Source organism: Schistocerca serialis, chromosome 3 (genome assembly GCF_023864345.2).
Source record: "Schistocerca serialis cubense isolate TAMUIC-IGC-003099 chromosome 3, iqSchSeri2.2, whole genome shotgun sequence".
Classification (NCBI taxonomy): domain Eukaryota; kingdom Metazoa; phylum Arthropoda; class Insecta; order Orthoptera; family Acrididae; genus Schistocerca; species Schistocerca serialis.
In genome coordinates this window covers 341173926-341200274 of record NC_064640.1, presented here as the reverse complement: position 1 = coordinate 341200274, position 26349 = coordinate 341173926, and positions in this window count along the sequence as shown.

Genomic DNA, 26349 nt, shown 5'->3' with positions numbered 1-26349 from the left:
TTGTTGACAAGAGAGACCGCAAATTGATATAATTTTAAAAAGGGCGGGAGAGACAGCATATGGATACATTTTAAGAAAAGAGCGGGAAAGACCGCACATTGATACATTTTGTAATGGTAGCAGGGATTGTCTGCACCAGAGAGCATTGTTGGCAGGAGAGACCGCCCTTTAGCGTTCGTAGGAGTCAGTAGTAAGCGAGATGTGAAGCGAGTTGTAAGCAGGTCTGAAGCAAGAGGTTGAGAGCGGTGTGCCTGCCAGCCACTAGCTATGATTTATAAGAGATTATAAACGGATGTACAGAGGCATCAGCTAACTATTATAATAAGAGGAACTAATATTATTGAATTAATTTTTTGAGAAACTCAAGACTACTGAAGGTATGTCTGCGCATTGCTAGTTGTAAGGTTATTGTAAAAAGTAAGTCCCATCTGAACGTTTGTAAAATCATTTCATTCAGAATATAATTAACTTTTGCTACCAATATTGCATTTCTAATTATAATCCATCCCAAAAACCATCAACGTAAAACTTTGCAAAATTTTATTGTTGTCAAGAAAAAGTTTAGCTATGAATTACGTAACTTCAGCCAAATTAATTAAAGAAAAACGTCAGCTTTGCTGTTAAAGAATAACGTCAGATATGGTAATAAATTCAGCCACTTATTATGAAAGTCCACCAGCAGCTAATAGAGTATAGTAAAATAGAGTAAGTATATTCATGTCGCAGTCAGATGGCGATCCAGTAACAGTAAAAAAGGTACGGAACAGTTTTGGGTTATTGCAGATAACGACTGAGGGCCACACGACGACGACACATTCTATGTTTCGTCGAAATAATCCGAAAATCACTTTTAAAAAGCAACAATTAAATTTGTATGCGAAGATTGAGAAAGCGAATAAATTTCAAAGGGAAGATTACATTTGTTATTATTAAGCAAGAGATAGAAATCCTAAGGAAAGGTTTCATAGTTTATTGTAAAAGGGAAGGTTATCAATAACAAAAGAGGTATAGAGGAGACGGGAAGGTTTCAATGTATATAGAGGAAAAACGCATTATCGCGCACTACATATTTGCTGTTCATGAAGTAAAACTTCAGCATCAGTCATTACGTTTTGGTTTATTACATCTTTACTTCTAATTATACCCACAAGTCGTTCTGCAGGCAGTATTCATATACGCTACTGAATGTACCCGCAAAATTATGTCGTTGTATGACGTATAGTTTAGGAGATATGACCTTACAAACAATAATATGCATGAAAAAATAGCTTTTCCTGAAACAGAGCGTTAATTATCCAAGCCACACTCATCAATTGTTAGATAATGAGGGCACTTAGCGTTATTCAACAAATTTTAAACATAATATCAAACCGTCTCTAAACGTATTCTCCCTTATCACCCACAAAATAAAGAAAGAGGAGGAATTCGTCACTCATTAAATATTCGTTGTTCATGCGGTAAAACTTCAGCATCAAGCAGGATATTTAAATTTTTTCTTGGTTTTGACTATCTGATATTATACTGATAATAATCCTCATGGCAGTTTAATTTACGTAGAGTAGTCTGAAACGCATATTTAGCACGATACAGTCAGTCGGGCGTACTCAAGATAACACCACCAGATAAATGACGTGCCTAATATTATAGTATTTGTACGTTTATATAATTTTCTTCAGGAGATTAGTACATGTAGGAAGTGTATAGAAAAGAAAGCGAACATTTTCACCCGCTATAGAAACATCCCTAAGATTTGCATGAGATGGTCATAATTTGGTTTGTGTTTCGCCATGAGATCGTCGTTTACTTGTTTCTACTTCACCTCATGTGGTAAATAATTAAAACCACCCGACAAAGCAGTAGGTCGTGCTTAGGCCACCGTAATTCTTACCTGGGGGACGCTTATCGTGGGGTCCCGCGCGTGTGAAGCGTGGGTTTGTACGAGTGGCTTGAGGATTAAACTTACAGATGCACCACTGACTTCTGTAATTATTGCCCTGTTTGGTTTTTAAAAGCATACCGATGCACTAATCAGAGTCCATACAAACGTAAGTAACTTTCCGATTCGAAGCGTTAATTGTTAACTATAAAGTTCTTAGTTGATACACCGTATTATTATGCTTATTTAGAGTAGAATATTTCTATGGAATCCTCAAAAAAGCTTGACAATGTTACACAAACCATTAGTACTCCAAAAGACCTTATACAGCGTGTTTCGAAGACACTTTAGTAAACTTTGGGGACAGGTTCCTTACATTAAAACAAAAAATTGCATGCGAACATATATCCGAAAAACCTTCGTGTTTGAATCATTAATGAAAATTGATTATTCAACAGCTTTCTGGGCACAGGCCAACAGCTCCACTTATCTATGCACATGTTTGAGTTATTGTATCCTATAAGGCTTTTTGTTGGCAGGGACACTAGTTTACATTCGTCATTGGTCTTCTTCAAAGGGTTCATTGTGCGCGTGTACTACAGCTAGTGAGGGATTTGAAAGGGCTTCGTTCTGAAATGGCAGGGTACTCATTTCGTAAGCAGGCAGACATGATTTTTATGTACAGTCACGCGAATATTAATGGACACGAGACGGCGCGGGTGCAACAGACGGAGTTTCCAGACAGGAGACAGCCGAGTCATCCAGTCTTTGATGCTGTGTATCGTCACGTTACCGAGAGAGTATCTGTAGCACCATAGGCTTTGCATCGAAGAAGAACACGTGTTGTTCACACGCCTGATTAGTTCAGGATATGTCCTAAGATCCTTCAACAAATGGGTTTCAATGATATTGGACGGTATTTTTATTTATAACTTTTGTTATCCTTCCTCTAGACAGGTGTGAACTGCGCTTTCTTCCAGATACCGGACACGGTTTATCGTTTCAGGGATCTACGAAAGATTTTTGCTAACAGAGGGGCGAACACAGCCACGAATTGAGAATAGAATGTGTTAAGTATTCCATCGGGGCCTCTGGATGTAATTCAGTTTTAACGATATCAGCTGTTTCTCAACGACACAGACACTAATAGCTATTTTAAACATCTTTTCTGGGTTTTCTTTTGTAAAGAAACATGTGAAAACAGAGTTAAACATTTCTGCTTTTGCTTTGTTAGTCTCAGTTTCAGTTTCCGACTTGTCCATGAGTGGCTGTACGCTAAAGTTGGTCCCAGTAACAACCTTTAAATATAACCAAAATTTATTTGGGTTTTGTGAAAGATCGTTGGACAATATTCTGATAAGATAGTCGTTTAAGACTTCACACATTGCTTCCTTGACCGTCAAACGCGCTTCATTCAGCATCTCACTATCTACAGCCCAATAGTTTGTTTTATATCTATTATGCAGTAGTCTCCGTTTCTTTAGAAGTTTCTTTACAGTGACCGTATACCGTGGAGGGTACTTGTCATTATGACCTGTGCTGCTGGGTGGTTAACCATCTTTCTAAACTTGAGCCATAGTTCTGCTAGATGCCCCTGTCCTGAGCTAAAACTTTCAAACATTGCTGTTTGTTTTAGTTGTCTTTTGTACTTTGGTATTTATTGTTGCTATAGCTGCCTCGTGGTCATTGATACCAGTTTAGCGCGGACTCCCTCAAAGAGGTCACCTCTGATTGTTGCCATTAGATATAACATATTTCCATCAGGAGTAGGATTCTGAACTACCTGTCGTAAGTAGTTTTCAGAGAAGGCATTTAGTAACGTTTCAGAGGATGTCTTATCATGGCCACCAACAGTAGAACTATAGTTATCGCAGTTGACTATTGGATGATTGCCGGCCGTGGTGGCCGAGAGGTTCTAGGCGCTACTGTCTGGAGCCGCGCGACCACTACGGTCGCAGGTTCGAATCCTGCCTCGGGCATGGATGTGTGTGGTGTCCTTAGGTTAGTTAGGTTTCAATAGTTCTAAGTTATAGGGGACTGATGACCTTAGAAGTTAAGTCTCATAGTGCTCAGAGCCATTTGAACCATATTGGATCATTAAAGGTTCCCAACGATTACATTACTATTAGGGAACCTATGTACAAGCGAAATCGTATTTTCTCTCGAGTTTTTAGTCACAACAGGAGGTGAGTCTGTTGGTCCACAAAAGGAATCCATTGTAGTTTTATGCCCACCCTTGACACTAAGTTTTGACCAAACAGCCTCACATGTAACTTCAATTTCTATGTCGGTGAATCTGAGTGTCTTCTCTACTGAAACTAATACACCACGTCCATTTACTTACCATTTCGGTTACGCTCAAATTTTTCCCAAAATTTTTCACTACTGTCTCCTTTCTAAAGCAGCTTTATGTGCCTACTATTATGTGAACTTCAGTGTTTTTTATGTGCGGTTCAAACTCTGGCACGTTGTTGGAAATGCTACGGCTGTTAACCACTAGAATTTTAATATTCTCACTTACAGGAGTGGATCTTACACTTATACTTCTGTGTTTCCTACAGCTATCGTTATCCGGACTGACTTAACAATCATCTAATCTAAAAAAAACACTTGTATGTACGTCACACACACAATCAGCTACTTCGATAGCTGTCTATCATGTGTAGCGCACGTCTGACCCTCTCTGCCATTCTTTCGAATGATCCAAGTATGACCACGCCACCGAGGCAACGGGCGGCGTTTGTCCTAACGAGCGCCACAATCTGTAGTTGGTAGAATCGTGTTCCTTCAGTGACTGCCGGAATAACCTCTTAAACATGCTGAATGAGGCCTTCAGGCATACGCACTGAGTGTACGTGTTCTTTCCCATCCCTTGCTGCCATTTCCCTCAGGGATGCCATTATCGCCGTACGTTTGAACTGTCGACGATTAATGGACCCGTACCCTTTTGTTTTCGCTGCCCATTGACACAGGACAGAGCATGTTTCCCAACAAATGAAGCGAGTCTCACTGGTTCGTATACGGTTTCAGTGGAAGAGAACATATCGAATCTGTTGGTCAGTTAGATGGGTGCAATATCCTGAGTTTTCCCTGACCTCTGTCTCCCCTGTACAGACGCCTAGACCCACCATTGACACGCCATTCACTATCAAATGGACGAGTAATGATGGAGCTTCTTTTTCACAGTCAAGTGGACGAATAAGGGTGGGGCTTGATTTTGCTGGAGGAGAGACATTACCCACACGAGAAAATAGCACCTGAGGCACCTTTGGTTTCTCCAACTTTGGGTAGCCCTCCCAACAAATCAATTAGAAGCAGCCTCTAATCGCTTGAGAGAAATCAGAGCGGTTTTCAACTGTTTATGAATAGCAATCAACTCATCCCCTGCCCGAGAAAAGCAACCACAGCGGGGATGCGTTATTTCTTTTGCATAATTTTTCAGAACAATAATCAAATACTTTATGCTTGTTGCAGTATTTTACTGATAATAAATAACTTTATACTAACCTCGCTGATTCCCTTTTAATTGATGAGAGTTTGATATACTACAAATGTTATCAGTAACTCTTTGGAAGTTAAGTAATTTACAGTCAAAAACGAGATATCTATTACAAGAACAGAAAACTTGATACAAGTTTTATTGTTTCTCGGAAGCGTTTTTCAGGTTACGGTTGCAAAGAAAATTCGACAGTAGGTTGAATTTATGATATATGCAGACAATATACACTACTGTTAAAAGAGAGAATTAATGTGACACGATATCTGAATGAAACATCGATTTATTACGAAACAGGTTATGGAAAACACTCGTAAATTATGAAAATCTTTGCAAGCGTCAGAAACATCTCAAAAATGTGCGTTTTCACTTAAATATATAATGAAATTTGGAAACTATGAGTTATGAACAAGTATACTGTGGCCAAAGTTCCTGAAAAACTCAATTAAATTTGGAAAGCACTAGTTATGTTTGCAATTGACGAATTAATACTACACAATACACCATAATACCCGCATGAGTTTTAATAAAATCAGTATGAGAAACACATTTAATATTTACGCCAAGTTCTTGTACCTATGTTTTCGAAAAGAATTTATGTGGCGCACGTGATTTTGCTCGAAGACAAAGGAAATGGAGGGCGTCGGCTCATATACCTCATTGTTCACTGGAAGAAATGTATTTCACTGTAATGAAGTAGAACGAGCGGTAGAAGCTGTTAAGATATGCGCTTTAGAGCCCATGTTTACTACAGTATTTTGCTTCGGAATGTCGTTCCCGTCATATCTCTGAATACTGACCTTTCCTTCTGGAACATCCTACAGATGGTAACTTTATCAAAATAACAAGTTAATTGTGTAACAGTAACAATTTAGCCTTAGAACCTTGTGACTGTTGCTGTTTTGTCGAAAATTGAGTTGGTGACGCCGTGGCTGTGTTAAAATACAGATTAAACCTTCCAATAAAGTAATTACAGGAACAAGCCACTCTTAATAACGCTCTTTATTCGGAACAAATAGGGCCGTTACCGGTGTTCTCAGCCGGCTGTTTTCATTTAAAATTCCATTATGCTGTAACAGTGTTGTTCGTTGATTGTAGCGAAAGTTTCTTGGGATGGTGGTCTCCTACAGCAAAAACCGATGTGAGAAGAGCGACTGTTTTATTGCAAATAGACATAAATAATTATGCTAAACGGAAACAAATTCCGAAGATAATTACTGAATTAGTTTTTTGTTACATACATCGAATATTATACATCATTAACACATAAATAGTATTGTTAAAAGTGACTGGTTACTGTTTTTACATTATTTAAAGAATTAACCTTGTGACTATTGTGATGTTTCATAACAGAAGTTTAGAAGTAGTAGTTATGTAGAGATGAAATGATTGGCAAAAGATAGGAAAGGATAGTTGGTAGCATCAGATGACATGAACGAGTGATGACTAGACACGTAAGACAAATAAGGTTGGTGCCTAAGATTCCCGCTGTCCCAAGATAGCTGCCCACACTAACTGACGGCCGGCCGGTGTGGCCGAGCGGTTCTAGGCGCTACAGTCTGGAGCCGCGCGACCGCTACGCTCGCAGGTTCGAATCCTGCCTCGGGCATGGATGTGTGTGATGTCCTTAGGTTAGTTAGGTTTAAGTAGTTCTAAGTTCTAGGGGACTGATGACCACAGAAGTTAAGTCCCATAGTGTTAAAAAAAAAAAAAACACTGTATTTCACCCTTCGCATGATGTGTTACCTGTACTTTCTCGAAAAACAATGATCGCCGGACTGGTTCTAAACGCAGAGCTGTCCAAGAACACATGAGAATTTTTGCTATGGGAGATTAATTCTCAATAAAATCTGCATAGAATATATGAAATATGTGATCAGATATTGCTCCATTAGATTACATTTCTCAAAGCTGCAATACTGATTGATTTCTTTTTATTTTCCGTCTACCGACCTTTTTTCAAGATGTGATTATATAAGTTTCAACATAATAACATATGCCTTTATCATATGGCCTAATATATACTGTCCACCCACATTAATATGACCCACTGTCAAGCTAAAGCTATCGCCCGTTACACATCTTCAGAGCGACAAGTTACGTACCTAGCCTTTCTTGTGTTTTCTAAGTAGTATATTTCTTAAATTTCGTGTATGTTTCTCAGTTTAAGAGGTTTAATCTAGTGTATTTGTAACTGTTAGTGTAAATTCAGGAAGTCTAGGTCACAGCTGTTGCTCATTTGTTTGTTCCGAAGATAAGCGACCGATCATTTCAGCCTGGTACACCACTTTCGCTGGCGATTGTTACACTTCTCCAGAGCGGCAATTTACTTACACGTATTCAGTTTCTTCTGTGTTTTATCATTATTATATTTCTTAAATCTTGTACGTGCTTTTCTGTTTAAGAGGTCTCTTCTCGTGTTGTTTTAACTGTAAGTCGAAATTCAGGCAGTCTGCGGCACAATTTTTATTTCTTCTAAACAAGGAGCTACACAGCTCATTAATGCGTCAGCGTCCATTGGCGACACGTTTGAGGGCAGCAAGTTGCGTATTTATGATTCTGTTTGATTTTACAGTATACATCTTCAGCTAGTCTTTCTAGGATGAGTAGGATGTGTGAATGCAGTGTGTCGAAGCATGAGGAGCGGCTGCAGTTTGCGACCAGCTAAATGCCCTTTTGGTTACCGTTAGCGTCTTCAGGTGTAGAGGTAGCGTACAATCAGGCGCGTCGCATGACACACCTCAGGCGTCGCTTGTTTCGCCAAGGCTCTCTGCTGCTGACAGTTCTCCTAATGAACCCGACGCGGTGGATCCGCTCTCACAGCAGGGTAAGTGGCGGGTGGTAACCCAATGGCGTCGCTCGAGACGGAGGGTTAGTGTGAAGACTGACGGTCTGACCTCGCCTATTCACCCTTTAGCAGAGCCCGAGCACGCACACATGAGCAAGACTTTGTTAATTACCGAGAGCTCCAACGTTAGGCGCGTTTATAGCGTATTTAATGCAAGTAATGTTTGTAAACCAACTCTTTATTGTTTACTCTCTACCTGACATATATTTGGAGCACATTAAGCTGATACTTTTTAGATAATATTTCTTAATCAGTACATACGTAGATTAGATACCTTTGTGGAAACAACTTTTACTTATGTTTTACGGACTGTCGACTGATTCCGTAATAACATATTTTTTTCAACAGGAACAAATAGCATGCTGTGTACAACTAGACGAATCTTTTTTTCCTTTTTGACCTACCTTCCTTCCCAGTAGTTAGATGAGCTCGTTAAATTCTGCAGAAAGTAGCATTTCTTAGGTACATCTACTGTAGATGTATTTCACAATATAAAAGATAGATTTAAGCAGAAAAACATTAATTTATGACCGTTCTTTTGTAACTGAGATTTGTCACATGGTTTTTCACCGATGATGTCACTGTATTTCAATGCTTATTTACAGAGACTATTTTATTTTAATGATAAAGAATGAACTTGCATTGTTTCCTGTTTATTACATACGGGATTATGTCATTTGATTAGCATTAGGATTTATAAAAGTTTGACTAAGAACTGTTGACTGATACTGTAACTTTAATTTTTGCCTACGTACGTAACATGTTACAACATTTCGTCTATGTAATTCTTTGACTGCACATATGACGAAGATTTATACTTAGACACTTTCGCTAAGCAAAAAAATGTGCGATTTCAGAACGGGGACAACATAGCTCTCTCAACTATACTGAAAAAAAAAATACTTTTGTGGCAAATATGGAACTTTGCTCTGAGACTTTGGAACACATTCTCGCAGTCGAATTTTTATGTTGAAAGTTCACGAATTTCTACGTTGAAAGTTTACCTAAGTTTACGAATGGGTTACACTGCCAGCGAGTAAAACCTTTAATGAATAAAAACAACCTTACTATTTTTATTAAGATAACTTTCAAATAAAACGTGCAAGTGACGAAAGGTAATGGTTAGTAGAGATTCGTGGGTCTGTAAAAAGATTTATGTGCGTAGCATACAATGCCCACTAACGTTACACCTTAGCAAAAGATTTGGCCTAGAACATGAGAAAATTCTGGTCCTGTGTAAAAGCGCTAAGCTGGTCTAGGCTCTATTCAGTCACTCGTGGACCAGTCTGATGCGGCAGTAAAAGATAGCAAAAGGGAAGCCGAAGTTTTGAATGCCACCTTTAAGAAATCGTTCTCGCAGGAGAATCGTTCAAACATACCATCGTTTGACCATTGCACAGCCTCACGTGTGGACTACGTAGTATTAGGTGTCCTTGGCGTAAAGAAAAAAAGTGATAGAGTTGAGAACAAGTAAGACACCAGGTTCTCAGATATAATAGTGTCTCCGTGACTTTTTAAATAATAGAAGCCAGTTTTTTGTTCTTGACGGCAAGTGTTCATTAGAGACAAGGATATCGTCAGGAGTGCTTCAGTGAAGTATGAAAGGACCGCTGTTATTTTCTACATACATAAATGATCTGGAGGGCAGGGTGGACAGCAATCTGAAGCTGTTTACTGATGATGCTGAGATCTAGGGGAAGGTGTCATCCTCGAGTGACTTAGGAGAATAGAAGATAACGTAGAGAAAGTTTCTAGTTGATGTGATGAATCACAGCTAACTCTAAATGTAGGAAAATGTAAGTTAATGCAGATGAATAGGAAAAACAAGCCCGCAAATTTCAAATGCGACATTAGTAGCTTAGGTACTTGGCACAGTCACGTTGTTTATATATCAGTGAGTAATGCTGGAAAGCGACATGAAATGGACCGAGCATGTAACATTTCTAGTAGGAAAGGCGGATGGTCGGCTTCGATTTATTGGTGGAATTTTAGTGAGGTGTGGCTCATCTGTAAAGGAGACCGCATAAGTTCTTAGCATAAGTAGTGCGTAAGACCAGAAACCGATGACCTCGGCAGTTTGGTCCCTTAGGAATTCACACACATTTGAACATTATACAGTAAGGCTACTATAGCGGATGCAGGTAGGTTGGAACAACATATAAGTATTGCGGAAATGCTTTGGCGATTCAAATAGGAATCTGACTACAGAAGGTTTCCACTGCAGCCAACGTACATTTCGCGTAAGGACCGCGAAGACAAGATAAAGGAAATCAGGGCTCATACAGAGGCATATTGACAGTTGCTTTTCCATTGTTCCTTTTTGCGAGTGGTACAGGAAAGAAGAGTAGTGGTACAGGGTACCTCCGCCACTCACCGTATGGTGCGTTATGGAGCGCGTTTGTAGATGTAGATGTAGAAAATCCAGAATATGGTCTTAGAAGTAGATACCTTAGTGGTTGCGAAGCAACTCAAATCGCTTGATGCGGGCAAGTCTTCAGGTCCAAATTGTATACCGATTAGGTTCCTTTCAGATTACGCTGATACAATAGCTCCCTACTTAACAATTATATACAACCGCTCGCTCACCGATAGATGCCAGGAAGTTTCATATCAGCGCACACTCCGCTGCAGATTGAGAATCTCATTCTGGAAACATCCCCCAGGCTGTGGCTAAGCCATGTCCTCGCAGTATCCTTTCTTTCAGGAGTGCTAGTTCTGCAAGGTTCGCAGAAGACCTTCTGTAAAGTTTGGAAGGTAGGAGACGAGATACTGGCAGAAGTAAAGCTGTGAGTACCGGGCGTGAGTCGTGCTTCGGTAGCTGAGATGGTACAGCACTTGCCCGTGAAAGGCAAAGGTCCCGAGTTCGAGTCTCGGTCGGGCACACAGTTTTAATCTGCCAGGAAGTTTCATATCAGCGCACACTCCGCTGCAGAGTGAGAATCTCATTCTGGAAACATCCCCCAGGCTGTGGCTAAGCCATGTCTCCGCAGTATCCTTTCTTTCAGGAGTGCTACTTCTGCAAGGTTCGCAGAAGAGCTTCTGTAGAGTTTGGAAAGTAGGAGACGAGATACTGGTAGAAGAAAAGCTGTGAGCACCGGGCGTGAGTCGTGCTTCGATAGCTCAGATGGTAGAGCACTTGCCCGTGAAAGGCAAAGGTCCCGAGTTCGAGTCTCGGTCGGGCTCACAGTTTTAATCTGCCATGAAGTTTCAGTATGATTGTGGTTCGGTGAACCCTCTGCCAAGCATTTAAATGTGAATTGCAGAGTAATCGTGTAGACGTAGATGTAGATTGATGCAAACTTCTGCTGATCCATTTGTTTTCCAGAAGGACGAAATCACCAATGGAATCCAACGAAAATATATCCCAGACCATAACACTCCTTCCTCCGTCCTGGACCCTTCCGATGATTGTTGCAAGGTGTTCGTTTCCAGAGCCGTAAGCGCCAATGGTCATCTGTCTGATGGAGCGTAAAGCGTGATTCATCTGAAAAGGCCAGCCGGCACCACTCAGTGGGCGGCCAGTTGCGCTGCTGACCGCGCGGTCTAGGCGTCTTCTTGTCATGATGGTTCGCGCGGCTCCCCCCCCCCCCCCCCTCGGAGGTTCGAGTGTTCCCTCTGGCATGGGTGAGTGTCCTTAGCGTAAGTTAGTTTAAGTTAGATTAAGTAGTGTGTAAGATTAGGGGCCGATGACCTCAGAGGTTTGGTCCCATAAGACTTACCACAAATTTCCAAATTTTGCAAATTTTGCGATGCTGGCGTGCAAATGCCAACCTTCGGTGCTGATGAACAGCAGTCATCATGGGTGGGACCCATCGCATCAACGTTCGCTGAACGGTCGTTGAGAGGACATTGTTGGTAGCCCTTTGGTTCATATGGGCGGTCAGTGATCAACAGTTTCACGTCTATTCGCCGTACGTTCGGCCGTCTCTCAACTCTGTCATCTATGGCCCGTGGTGCACCAGAGTTGCCTCGGTGCCGGTTTTGGATATCACAATGTTGCTATTCACGGTGTACTTTAAATAATTTTTACAAATTTAGTTGTTTCGCAAATGCTTACACTCGGCCCAAAAGCCAATGATCGTGCCCATCTGGACCTCAGATAGGTCACTCCATTTCCGCATCACAAAAACTACTGCGTCATTTCCCCGCGTTCCCCCGACACGCTTTATGTGCCCCCCACTGCTAGTGTCGCCGCTTGCCACCTGTGAGTGGTCATTACAAGTCGACGTCGAACATATGCGGTGGTCACATTAATGTGACTGGACTGTCCATAAGCAAAAAGTTTTCGCACGACAATATACATTGAAGTGTCAAAGAAACTGGTATAGGTATGCGCATTCAAACACAGAGATAAGTAAGAGGCAGAAGAAGGTGCTGCCTATATGAAACAATCAGTGTCTGGCGCAGTTGTTAGATCGGTTACTGCTGCTACAATGGCACGCTATCAAGATTATGTGAGTTTGAACGTGGTGTTATAGTCGGCGCACGATAGATGGGACACAGCATCTCCGAGGTAGCGATGAAGTGGAGATTTTCCCGTACGACCATTTCACGAGTGTACCGTGAATATCAGGAATCCGGTAACACATCAAGTCCCCGACATCGCTGCGGCCGGAAAAAAGATCCTGCAAGAACGGGACCAACGACGACTGAAGAGAATCGTTGAACGTGACGTCTAGATACGACTCTGACAGGTCACAGGTTCATAGGCATCCTGTCTGGTCACCTGCATCCATTCATGTCCATTGTGCATTCCGGCGGACGTGACCAATTCCAGTAGGACAATGCAATAGCACACACATCTAGAATTGCTATACAGTGGCTCCAGGAACACTCTCCCGAGTTTAAACGCTTCCACTGGCCACCAAATTCCCCATACATGAACATTATTGAGTATTGAAACGTCCCCTTTGAATAATTTATACATGACTGTGCTTAAACTGACACACAATATTTTGTTAGCGCAACGCAATCTGACTTTCAAAATTCCCTACAAAAGAATGGCCCTGACTAACATTAAACTATACCTTTCACAAATCACTTACCTCACAAAAATCTTCGCTGCTCAAGCTACTGCAATACAGCGAGCGCCACTACTGCCAGCTAAATAAAAGATTCAAACTATGGAAGGGACTAACTACTGATAGGGATAGTTAGCAAATGAAAGATATTAATAGAGAACAAACAATGTATTTACCTTGATATCATCATATATAAATATAGCAGTTCATGACAAATTTCAAAACTCCGCCATCTCTCTCCCCACATCCACCACTGCTGGCGGCTCACCTCTAACTGCGCAACGCTACGCGCTGTTCACATCCAGCTGCCTAACACTACAATGGCGAGTATTACAACAATGCAAAGCAGCCACAGACTGCACACAGCACAGCCAGTGATTTTCATACAGAGGTGGCGTTACCAATAAAAAAACCTAAACAGCCTACTTACATAGCCCCCATGCTCCCCACAAAAAATTTTACAAATTTTTTTTGGCACTGGCAAATACATATTTGTTAAAATTTTTTTCACAATTACAATAACAAAGAAATCAAAGGCACACACTTATTGATACAATGTTGGTCAAAAGCTAAAATTTTCTCACAGTCCATAAAGACAGTCCTCATCATTCGTCACAGTAAAATTGCAGTGTTTTTCTCAAAGTCTGAGCAGTAAAAGAAAATGCACAGGGAAGTAGTGGATTTCCATGCTGTCTTGAAGAAGTAGTGTTGTCCTTCCAACGGAAAGACAGTGCTGACTCTTGACATGCAGGCAAGTAATGGGCCACAACAGAGCAAACCCACAGCAGAGTCAATCGAAGTTTTGAAGAGTATTGGTAGGTCATCACAGAGCAGACCCACTGTGGTCCTGGTAGAGATTACGGTATTGGTGGGCCACCAGAGGTGCAGACCCACTGCAGTCCTTGTAGAGATAATGGTATTGGTGGATCATCAAAGATGTAGACCCACTGTAGTCCTTGTAGAGATAGCCAGCAGCCATCTGTTGTGACTGTGCAGGTGCACAATCACCATTGAAGAGTCTTGCGGATAATATAGCAAGTCCATAAACCACCACTTGTGCACTCACAAAGTTTTCGGAACTGTCCTTAGAACCAACAATGCTGTTATCCAGTCCCTTGCTGAATTATTAACACACGTGCAAACACTAACAGTCCCTACTTCTCACATATTGTCCATATACCATGACCAACAGAAACGTGTGCAGTGAAATGTAACTTACAAGTTAATAATAAGATGAACTGGTGTCAATTACAATTTTATAACATGAGAATACAATTACAAATGTACAAAATACATCATTAAAGAACATAACAATACAGATAACATTTGTAGTAAAACAGGCGTTACAAAAGAATAGAAATAGACATATACGTCAGTGTTACAGGAATTATGACATGAGTACATACATAAAAGATCAGAATAACTTTCGAAACATCAACTTCACACATGAGCATTAACACATAACAGAATAAATAATGTCTAAACATCTTTACAAAGTAAATAACACATTATTAATGCCAATTGTATTTGAGGATAACAGTATTCCTCATCATAGTGAATGTAGCTTAATATTAAAAGAAGAAAAAATTCTATGAAACTACACAGAGACAGGAAGAAAACAAATACACAAGGGTACACAAACATATAGTGGGATAACACAAAAGGGAAAGGACAGGGTTTGTTTTACTGCAGTATTTTGCAAACAAAACTTTCTTTACTTCTTGGAGATCTCCCTTCATTCATCATTATTCCCAAAAAGTCCTATCTATACCTGCTTTAACCCGGGAACCCGGGCGTGGGAAGCGAGAACGCTACCGCACGACCACGAGATGCGGGCAGGAAGGCTTCGTCCGGACTTGGCGAGTTTTGTCAAACTTATCATGTAATTCCCTCAAATTAAAATACCGGGTGATCAAAAAGCCAGTATAAATTTGAAAACTGAATAAATCACGGAATAATGTAGTTAAAGAGGTACAAATTTACACACATGCTTGGAATGACATGGGTTTTATTAGAACCAAAAAAAAATACAGAAGTTCAAAAAATGTCCGACAGATGGCGTTTCATCTGATCAGAATACCAATAATTAGCATAACAAAGTAAGACAAAACAAAGATGATGTTCTTTACAGGGAATGCTCAGTATGTCCACCATCATCCTCAACAATAACTGTAGTCGAGGAATAATGTTGTGAACAGAACTGTAAAGCATGTCCGGAGTTGTGGTGAGGCACTGGCGTCGGATGTTGTCTTTCAGCATCCCTAGAGATGTCCGTCGATCACGATACACTTGCGACTTCATGTAACCCCAAAGCCATTAATCGCACGAACTGAGGTCTGGGGACCTGGGAGGCCAAGCATGACGAAAGTGGCGGCTGAGCACATGATCATCACCAAACGACGCGCGCAAGAGATCTTTCACGCGTCTAGCAATATGGGGTGGAGCGCCATCCTGCATAAACATCGTACGTTCCAGCGGGTGTTTATCAGCCAGGCTGGGGATGATGCGATTCTGTAACATATCGGCGTACCTTTCACTCGTCACGGTAGCAGTTACAAAACCAGAATCACGCATTTCCTCGAAGAAAAAAGGTACGATAACGGTAGATCTGGTACATCCAACCCATATCGTGACTTTCTCGTCGTGCAATGGAGTTTCCACGACAGTTCTAGGATTTTTGGGAGCCCAAATTCTGCAGTTGTGGGCGTTGACAGACACTCGGAACGTGAAATGAACTTCGTATGTCCCAACACGTTACTCAACCAATCGTCATCTCCGCCATCTTTTGAAACGCCCACACAGCAAATGCCCTCCGCTTCACTAAATCGCCAGGTAACAGTTCATGATGCCGATGGATTTTGTACGGATAGCATCGGAGGGTACGTCTAAGTGCCAACCAAACAGTATGTATGGAATGCCGGTGCGACGTGCGACGTGCGACTGCAAGAGCACTGACTTCCCCGTGCATATATGAACCCGCTACAGTCTCCATTTCTTCCTGAACTGTCTCAGCAGCATTACGACTTGTGCTCGGTCGGCCAGTACGGGGCCTATCGTCTAAACAACCCATGGCTTCTCGCCACAGCTGCATTTGTCAACGGAGCTTAACCCGTTCAAATCACCTTCCTATGGCGATTGGATCGTAACACTGAACTAGCACATTCCCCATTCTGATAATACAGCTTCACTAAAAGCGCCTTTTCAGGTAACGTCAACATTCTGCGACTGCTGGCGCATCTGATTCTCTCTCTTTTTTTTTTCCTTTATTGTAATTTTAATCACCTATACAGGCGGGCTGTCAGCAGCAAAAAAACGGCTGGCAAAAAATGGAGATACAAAAAAACAATAAACATGAAGCCGTTCACGCTGGACGATAAAAACACTAACACTTGTTGACACGGCGCACAAAACACGGAGGACGACGACGGCACATGTGAACAGTGGAGTTGGAACTGCGAAAGAACGCGAAACACAAAACGAAGCACACACACGAGACACTGATGGCGATGATCTCCGGCGCGCGAATGTTCACTATGCGTGTGCGAGTCGATTCTCTCTCTCATTGCAGCTCCTTTTATACACGATTGTCATGCGCAGTCACTGACATTTTGCTATCCAGCGCCATCTGTCGGACATTTTGTGAACTTTGTTTTTTTTTTGGTTCTAATAAAACCCCGTGTCATTCCAAGCATGTGTGTCAATTTTTACCTCTCTATCTACATTATTCCGTGGTTTATTAAGTTTTTAAATTTATTCTGACTTTTTGATCAGCAGGTACTTTACTATACACCAAGCAGTGCTGTATAAACTAACCGTTCCTTAGTTGCCATAATAAATCCCAAGTGCAGATTGGCATTGTTGTAACCTTATATTCCTCGCTCTAATTATGTGAGCCTATTTGCATGTACCTTTGTACATTTGTGTCCTTTTATCCCAATTGTCACATTTGGCCCGTCTACAGCGACTACATGATAGGGTCCTCTCCATTGCTGTCCACTTTCCTCGACCTACCTCTTCTTACGCTCTCATCATAAAGTAGCGCTCGGCCGTTCACATTAAACGTCTTGGGATTCTGCGTTACATCGTATTGAATGTTATTCCTTTCTTTGATTTCTTGAGTGGTGGCTCTGTCCTCTTGGTATAACAATTTTATCCTCTGGCGCATCTCTGCGACATAATCATTGTAGCTATAGATAAAATTCGGTGCCTTCCTTTGTAAAAGTCCGAAAGGTTGCATTTTCTGCCGAAAAATAATCCAAATGGCGTATGCCCTAGTGCACTATGAGGGGGGTGGGGGGTTGTGTTGAAAACGAAAGTTACGAATGGCACCCACACGTCCCAGTCTATTCGGCCTCTGTTTACGTAATGTCTGAGCATCTCAGTTAACGTCCGGTGCGTTCGCACCAGTGCACCGTTTGTTTGCGCGTGGTAGCTCGTAGTGTGCGATCGTGGCACTCACGAAATTACTATCCATATCGCTCAATAGGGCGGTTGATATCCGGAACTTTAAGGCAATGTTCTCTACCAACTTTCTCACGACGGTTTCTGTATTCTGTCCGCCCAGCGGCTCTGCCAGAATGAATTTTGTCAATAAATATTGGAGGGTCAAAAGCTACTTGTTACCAGCCCGTGGCGGAGGTAACGGTCCGAATATGTCCACATCACATCTTTCGAATATAAATTCTGGGGTAGGCGTTATCTTTGATGACTATTTAGTTTTAACCTAGGTAGTTATATTTCTCTGGCAACTTTCGCACTCACGATTTAACGTCTCTATGTCTGCCTCCATTCCCGCCCAGCTACAATATTGCTTTACTCTCTCGTACGTTCTAACCATACCCTAATGTCCTCGTCGGAGACATTTGCATTTGCTTCATTACTGCTAACTTCTCCTCGTTACTGAATTGGACCTCGTTTATTTCCTTTTGCGGCTCTGCTGCCGGTGTTTCTGGCGCTCGGAGCGTACTGGTGTCTCCTTGTTTTATCTGTAGGTCATCACTGGCGGCCACGGCTTCTGTTTCAGCTGCGCTGACAGTATCTACAGCGTTATCTTCTCCACTCACTGACTTTTCCATTGCTCTAAGCGCTGGGTTACTTCCTACCTCGCGTGCATTTCGAATGCGAGACAACGCATCTGCCACCTTATTCTGTTTGCCTTCTTTGTACAAAATATGGTAATCGTTTTCTTCTAATTGAAATCTGAACTACATGTGGGATGTGGCTTGTCATCTGTCACTATCCTGAAATGCCTTCCGAACGGACAAAAATCTAAAGTACTTCACGGATCACACTTTTGTGAGTAGCTTTCTCTCCACTGTTCTGTAATTTTGTTAATCCATGTTGAGTGTCCGAGACATAAAGGCTATCAGTAGTTCCTTGCCAACTGGTCCTTGACTCAGACCGGAAACAATGGCATGCGGGCTCGCATCTGTCGCCGCTATAAACTCTTGTTGAAGGTCTGGGTATTGTAATATGAGCGAACTAATTATTTTCTCTTGTAACTGTGGGAAAGCTTCTTCCTGTTGAGTCCCCCAGCTATGCAGAACTCCATTTTTGAATAGGTCATACAACGGTTGGGCTACCTTATTCAAATGGTTCAAATGGATCTAAGCGCTATGAGACTTAACATCTGAGATCATCAGTCCTCTACACTTAGAGTTACTTAAATCTAACTAACCTACGGACATCACACACATCCATACCCGAGGCAGGATTTGAACCTGCGACCGTAGCAGCAGCGCGGTTCCGGGCTGAAGCGTCAAGAACCGCCCGGCCAAGCTACCTTATTAAAGTTGCTTAAAGAACGCCTGTAGTATCCCGCGAGGCCTAAATATTATTTCAGTTGTGTTGTCGGCTGCGGTTGAGATTATTTCCTGATGGCTTCCGCTTTGGACAGATCCAGCTGAAGCCGCTTGGCCGACAACACATGACATCAAAAAGTGACTTCTTTTTTCAAGAATTCGCACTTACCTATATGAAGATTTAAAGTGTGTGTTTTATTTATTTTTTGTCTTTACCGTTCGATCACTGCTTCTAATCGGGAGTTACGATTCTCCAGCGAAGTTCCCAATATGACTAGATCATCTATACATACGAAAACTTGGTTAGCCTATATTCCTTTCAACACTGCGTTCATCAGCCTTCGGAACGTAGATAGCGCAACCTTCGACTCCATGCCCATCTAATTGCATTCAAAGTGGCCTGTCGGTAAGCTAAACGCAGTTTTCTCGCGACCTCTTTCATCTATAACCACTTTGTAGTATCTCTTTGCCAGGTCCATCACTGAATTTGCTTTTCCTAAGCTGTCTAGTATCTCGTCTGTATGGGGAGGAGAATACACCATGTTGAGAGATATTCCATTTAACTTTCTATAGTGGGCTACCACTCTCCACTTCTGTTGTCCGCTTGCATCTGTTTTCTTCGGTAACATTATTACTGGGAAACTTCAACGACTATTACTAGGTGATATTAATCACATCTGCTAACGTACTGTCAACCTCTTTCTTCAGCAGCTCTTGCTGGGCGTGCGGAATTCTCTAAGGCCGTTTATTAATCATCGTGACGGCTGCTTCCGGTAGTAGCGGTATCTGGTGCTTCACGACTGTTGTATGCGTTAATCGATCGCCCGTTAAGTGGAACACATTGCTGTAGGCGAGGCGCAATTCTGAAATCGATTGTTTCTCTTAGTTGCTCAAGTGGTCTACTCGCGTGTTCCAGCAGAAGGTGCAAGTCATCGCTTGCTTTAATCGTAAATAAATGTCTGAGTGATGCTTCATTTTATTAGTATTGTATAAGGAAAAATATTATCTTCTCAATAACTTTGAAATCGTGAGCTACATCTTTTATTTTTATTTTTGAATTACTGAATTTACTCAAGACGATTTAGTTCCCTATGCCTGTGGTCAGTTTCAGAACTCAAATTAACAATCAAATGAACTAATTTAATACACTACTGGCCATTAAAATTGCTACACCACGAAGATGACGTGCTACAGACGCGAAATTTAACCGACAGGAAGAAGATGCTGTGATATGCAAATGATTAGCTTTTCAGAGCATTCACACAAGGTTGGCGACGGTGGCGACACCTACTACGTGCTGAAATGAGGAAAGTTTCCAGTCGATTTCTCATACACAAACAGCAGTTGGCCGGCTTTGCCTGGTGAAACGTTGTTGTGATGCCTCGTGTAAGGAGGAGAAATGTGTACCATCACGTTTCCGACTTTGATAAAGGTCGGATTGAAGCCTATCGCGATTGCGGTTTATCGTATCGTGACATTGCTGCTCGCGTTGGTCGAGATCCAATGACTGTTAGCAGAATTTGGAATTGGTGGTTTCAGGAGGGTAATACGGAACGCCGTGCTGGATCCCAACGGCCTCGTATCACTAGTAGTCGAGATGACAGGCATCTTATCCGCATGGCTGTAACGGATCGTGCAGCCACGTCTCGATCCCTGAGTCAACACATGGGGACGTTTGCTAGACAACAACCATTTGCACAAACAGTTTGACGACGTTTGCAGCAGCATGTACTATCAGCTAGGAAACCATGGTTGCTGTTACACTTGACGCTGCATCACAGACGCTCCGCCTGCGATGGTGTACTCAACGACGAACCTGAGTGCACGAATGGCAAAACATCATTTTTTCGGATGAATCCAGGTTCTGTTTACAGCATCATGATGGTCGCATCTGTGTTTGGCGGCATCGCGGTGAACGCACATTGGAAGTGTGTATTCGTCATCGCCGTACTGTCATGTCACCCGGCGTGACGGTATCGGGTGCCATTGGTTACACGTCTCGGTCACCTCTTGTTCGCATTGACGGCACTTTGAACAGTGGACGTTACATTTCAGATGTGTTACGACCGTGGCTCTACCCTCCATTCGATCCCTGTGAAACCCTACATTTCAGCAGGATAATGCACGACCGCATGTTGCAGGTCCTGTACGGGCCTTTCTGGATACAGAAAATGCTCGACCGCTACCCTGGCCAGGACAATCTCCATATCTCTCACCAATTGAAAACGTCTGGTCAATGGTGGCCGTCACAATACACTAGTCACTACTCTTGATGAACTGTGTTATCATGCTGAAGCCGCATGGGCAGCTGTACCTGCACACGCCATCCAAGCTCTGACTCAATGCCCAGGCGTATCAAGGCCGTTATTACAGCCAGAGGTGGTTGTTCTGGGTACTGATTTCTCAGGATCTATGCACCCAATTTACGTGCAAATGTAATCACATGTCAGTTCTAGTATAATAGATTTGTCCAATGAATACCCGTTTATCATCTGCATTTCTTCTTGGTGTAGCAATTTTAATGGCCAGTAGTGTACGATTGAACATTAAATTTCTGGTTTACCCATGTACCACCACAATAAAATAAAAAATACTAAATCGTAGATGGAGTGTCAATGAGAACAGTGGCGTATTTAAGTTAACAAAATAGTGACAAGTTTTATTAATCCATTTGTAAGTACAACTAGCTGGCAAATCTTACACAAAAATGACAAATACAAATCAGTGAAGGAATGGTGTTTGATAGGCAAAGCATTCATTGGAATAGAAGCTGTACTAATTCTCCCCTGAATTAATCCCTTTAACAACGTAGTCTGACTTTATTTACATGAATCCCCTGTGAGGACAAACTCTCTTCAATTGGAGTCAACGACAAACAATTATACAATAAACTGTGATTCACCTGAGAACAGCGAGCTATGAATATCATTCAATAACCCTACGCCAGTGTAGCAATACTTTACCCTTTCATCCTGATTCAGGCGACAGCAGAAAACAGCGTGCTGTGGGCGAGGAGCGGTGCACTGCGGCAGCTGTAACGTTCTGACGCGTCCACGAAAATTTGCAAACTACGCGGTCTAATGTTCTGGTCATCAGGACGCGGGAACCTTCCCAGTCAGAGCCCTGAAATTCTGGCAGATTTCACGGTGACGTGCACCCGTTCGCTGGTCTGACCAAAGCAAACAGGCACAACGGTGCGTGTTGGAATTGTCAAATGTCAGGCGGACGACTCAAGACGAATACGTTCACCCTCGTGAGACACAGTATGTTCGAGATGATATGTAGTTCCATTGTTGGAACACTTGGAGACTGCCACTGGCTCTTAGTCCACCACAAGATACAGACCACAAGTCTCACCCACGAGGTAAAGACCTGAAGTTCTCCAACAGGGGAGGACCATGAGACGAAGAAGGCAAACAGTCACAACCACTTTCCACATAGCCTCGGTACGGAAGCCGAATTAGCAGAAATGAAACTGCCCCCACATTGTACAAACCAATCGAACTATCCTCTACTCATTGAATCTCCCCTCTTGAACGTTTTGTTGGCCTGGTAGCCAATCCAGACACAGCACTGGCGTTCCCACGCTGGGGGATCACGCTTCCACTTTGCATGGATATGTTCTGGCAAAAAAATTTACCCCGATGGTACCACAGCCTTACATTTATGGAGAGATCTAGGCTTTCTGAGCCGATCACTTCTAACATCCGATAGAAGACTGTTAAGCTTCCAGACGGTCGTCCCGTGAAATGTAAGATCTTGCCACTCGCTAAAAGAACCTAGCGACTTCCTGGCGTCAGGGTGGGTTACAGTCTTGCCTCCACGAAACACTTATACCAGCTGCTCTGTACGTATCACCCTCGATTCTCACATGCATGGAGTTTTATTGCCTTCGTATTAGTTTACTCCAGTTTCTCTTAAATGGCTTTCTGCACCCACATTCTGCCATCCGGCCATCTCCGTGACGGACTGCTGCCTGGCCCAGGTAAAACACTTTGCGAACTGGTGCCCTTCTGTCCGACTCTCAAAGGAAGGAGGAGAGGACATCGACAAGAAGTGACTCTTCAGGTAAGACCCACTACGCGCTGCTTCCCAGAATCACTCACATTGCCAGGTTTCTACACTCAGCATTTATGGCCCCCAGTTCATCTTTCTCCTTGCTCTCCGCCACCTCCACTAAGTCCCCTCAGGTACAAGTTTTCTACGGGTTACGCTTGCAGTAAGAAGAACAGTTTGCTCACAATTTTCCCACGTAAAAACGTCATAAACCACATGTACCAGATGTATTACCGGGAAACACCGAGATCATGTCCTAAACTATTAATGTTAAGCTGACTGACAATGTTTTTAAAGTGAGACAGTGGTCATCTTTCACGGTCACTAGTGTGTCTGGGATGAATACACCTGGTCGTATCACTTGTCTCGGAATAACAGCTTCAGTCCCTTTAACTCGTGCTACTCTTACTCGCATAAAACGCTCTTCTCTAGGTCTTACCCACGTTTCTGTTTTAACCTCTGGCTGCAGTTGCTGCTGGCTTCTTGTGGGTTGACTATTGTTTATCCCTTGCGGCCTCTCAACGCGTTGTTCTGGCTACATTCCCTCCTGCGACTCTTCTTTCTCTGTTACGATGACAGCCTTAGGCTGCTCAAGTGCAGGTTGTGCTGATGTCCTGTTCGGCTGCCTCTTTCTGGGTCCTTATCTCTGGTCCAGCTCGTGTTTACTTACCTGAGTAAACTTCTCACTCTTGAATGTGCAGCGGCCTCCTTTTGTGGAGGAACCTAATGTCTTGTGTGTCCTGTGTCAGCACTTCTCTTAGGCGTCATTTCAAATTTGGCTACTGTTGCATATTACTATGCCTCTGGCAACTCGACCCACTCATACGATATCCTAAGTCGTCGGCCTGAGTAGTCAACTATTACGCAATACCGGTCCAGAAAGTCCTTCCTCACTAAACCATCAAACGATAAATCAGTACGTGCCCCAATGACCTGTGAATTCTGTACACATCTTGTCCCTTGTGAAGCATACAACACTAATTTTGCTCTCCCTTCCGATTGGATCTCCTCATTTTCAGTACTTCGAATGGCGACAGCTTTCCATTCATCCCAGGATTTCCCGGGCTTCAACACTTCCTCCTTTATTAAACTGACATGCAACCCCACAGTTTCTTAATGACTTTACGTGAGAGTTACACGAATCCGGGCATTTCAGTTGAATGAAATCGTTGTTGCTGGTGCAGTCCGCTGTACATATAATGTGTAATATGACTGCTCCATTACGTCTTGCGTTCGTTTCCCTGTCCATTCTTCGTACGCATATTCAGCCATCGGCTCTGTGTACAATCCCTGGCGTAGCGTCCTTGGCGATGACAGGCAAAACATGTCCCCAGTTTTCCTTGTGTACATGGGCGAGTACGTCCCATCAGGTTGCGCTAACTGCACCTCACTGGAGGCTGGCATTGCGATCGGGATCCGTTTCCTCTGAAGTGACGAACGTTGTGATCGGTAGTCATTTCAGAACTTGTGTCGGTGGAGATACTGGAGATTGATTAAATTTCCTGATTTGACATTGTCGTTTACAATCGCATACCAAGTATCCTCCCTGACCACAGGTTAAACACTATGTACTTGCTCCACTGCTTTGTCTTGGAGGGACTGTTCCCTTAAGCTTTTCTCGGTCTGAAGTAATGGCACTTTCTTCAGTTGCCGCTAAATCGATAGCTTTCGACAATATTAGACGCTCCCCCTGAGCTCTGATGATCATCTTTATCCTTTCCTCATAGAGGCCCTGAATATAAACTGCCTGCCCGAGTTTTCCGATCAATGCGCTACTTGCCGAAACATCTGCGTTCATTACACGTTTTATTGCTTCCCTGAAATGAAATTGCATTGGAATTATTCTGGCGCCCCATTGAGCCACACTTTCATCACGTGCTTCCCCGCTGCCAAATAATTTGCAAGCGTAATATTCTTTCTATATGTTCACATACTAATAACGTTCTACGAGCTGACCCAGTGATTAGTCTGATGATAATTAAAAATCCTTTCTTAGGGTTAGGACCCTCTAACTCGTATGTATTATTGCAGTTGTTTATGAAGTCAGACAATTGTTCGTGATTACACTCAAATTTTCGTGGCACTAATTTGGTAGCCTCATTGTAACTCAAAAATTCTCGTTCCCTACTACACTACGTGATCAAAAGTATCCGGACATCACCAGAAACATACGTTTTTCATATTAGGTGTGTTGTGCTGCCACCTACCGCCAGGTACTCCATATCAGCGACCTCAGTACTCATTAGACATCGTGGGAGAGCAGAATGGAGCGCTCCGTGGAACTCACGAACTTCGAACGTGGTCAGGTGATTGGTTGTCACTCGTGTCACACGTCTGTACGCGAGACTTCCACCTCCTAAACATCCGTAGGTCCACTGTTTCCGATGTGATAGTGAAGTGGAAACGTGAAGGGACACGTACAGCACAAAAGCGTACAGGCCGACCTCGCCTGTTGACTGACAGAGACCGCCGACAGTTGAAGAGGGTCGTTATGTGTAATAGGCAGACAGCCGGCCAGAGTGGTCGAGCCGTTCTAGGAGCTACAGTCTGGAACCGCGTGACCGCTACGGTAATAGGCAGACATCTTTCCACACCATCAGATAGGAATTCCAAACTGAATCATGATCCACTGCAAGTACTATGACAGTTAGGCAGGAGGTGAGAGAACTTGGATTTCATGGTGGAGCGGCTGCTCATAAGCCACACAGCACGCCGGTAAATGCCAAACGACGCCTTTCTTGCTGTAAGCAGCGCAAACATTGAACTATTTAACAGTGGAAAAATGTTGTATGGAGTGACGAATCACGGTACACAGTGGCAGGGTGTGGGTATGGCGAATGCCCGGTGAACGTCATCTGCCAGCGTGTGTACTGCCAGCAGTAAAATTCGGAGGTGTTGGTGTTATGGTGTGGTCGTGTTCTACATGGAGGGGGCTTGCATCCCTTGTTTTTTTGCGTGGCACTATCACATCACAGACATACGTTGACGTTTTAAGCACCTTCTTGCTTGCCACTGTTGAAGAGCAATTATGGGATTGCGATTGCATCTTTCAACACGATCGAGTACATGCTCATAATGCGACAATAACACCCCTGTAATGGACTGGTCTGCACAGAGTCCTGACCTGAATCCTTCAGAACACCTCTGGAATGTTATGGAACGCAGACTTCGTGCCAGGCCTCACCGACCGACATCGATACGTCTCCTCAGTGCAGCACTCGGTGAAGAATGGGCTGCCATTGCCCAAGAAA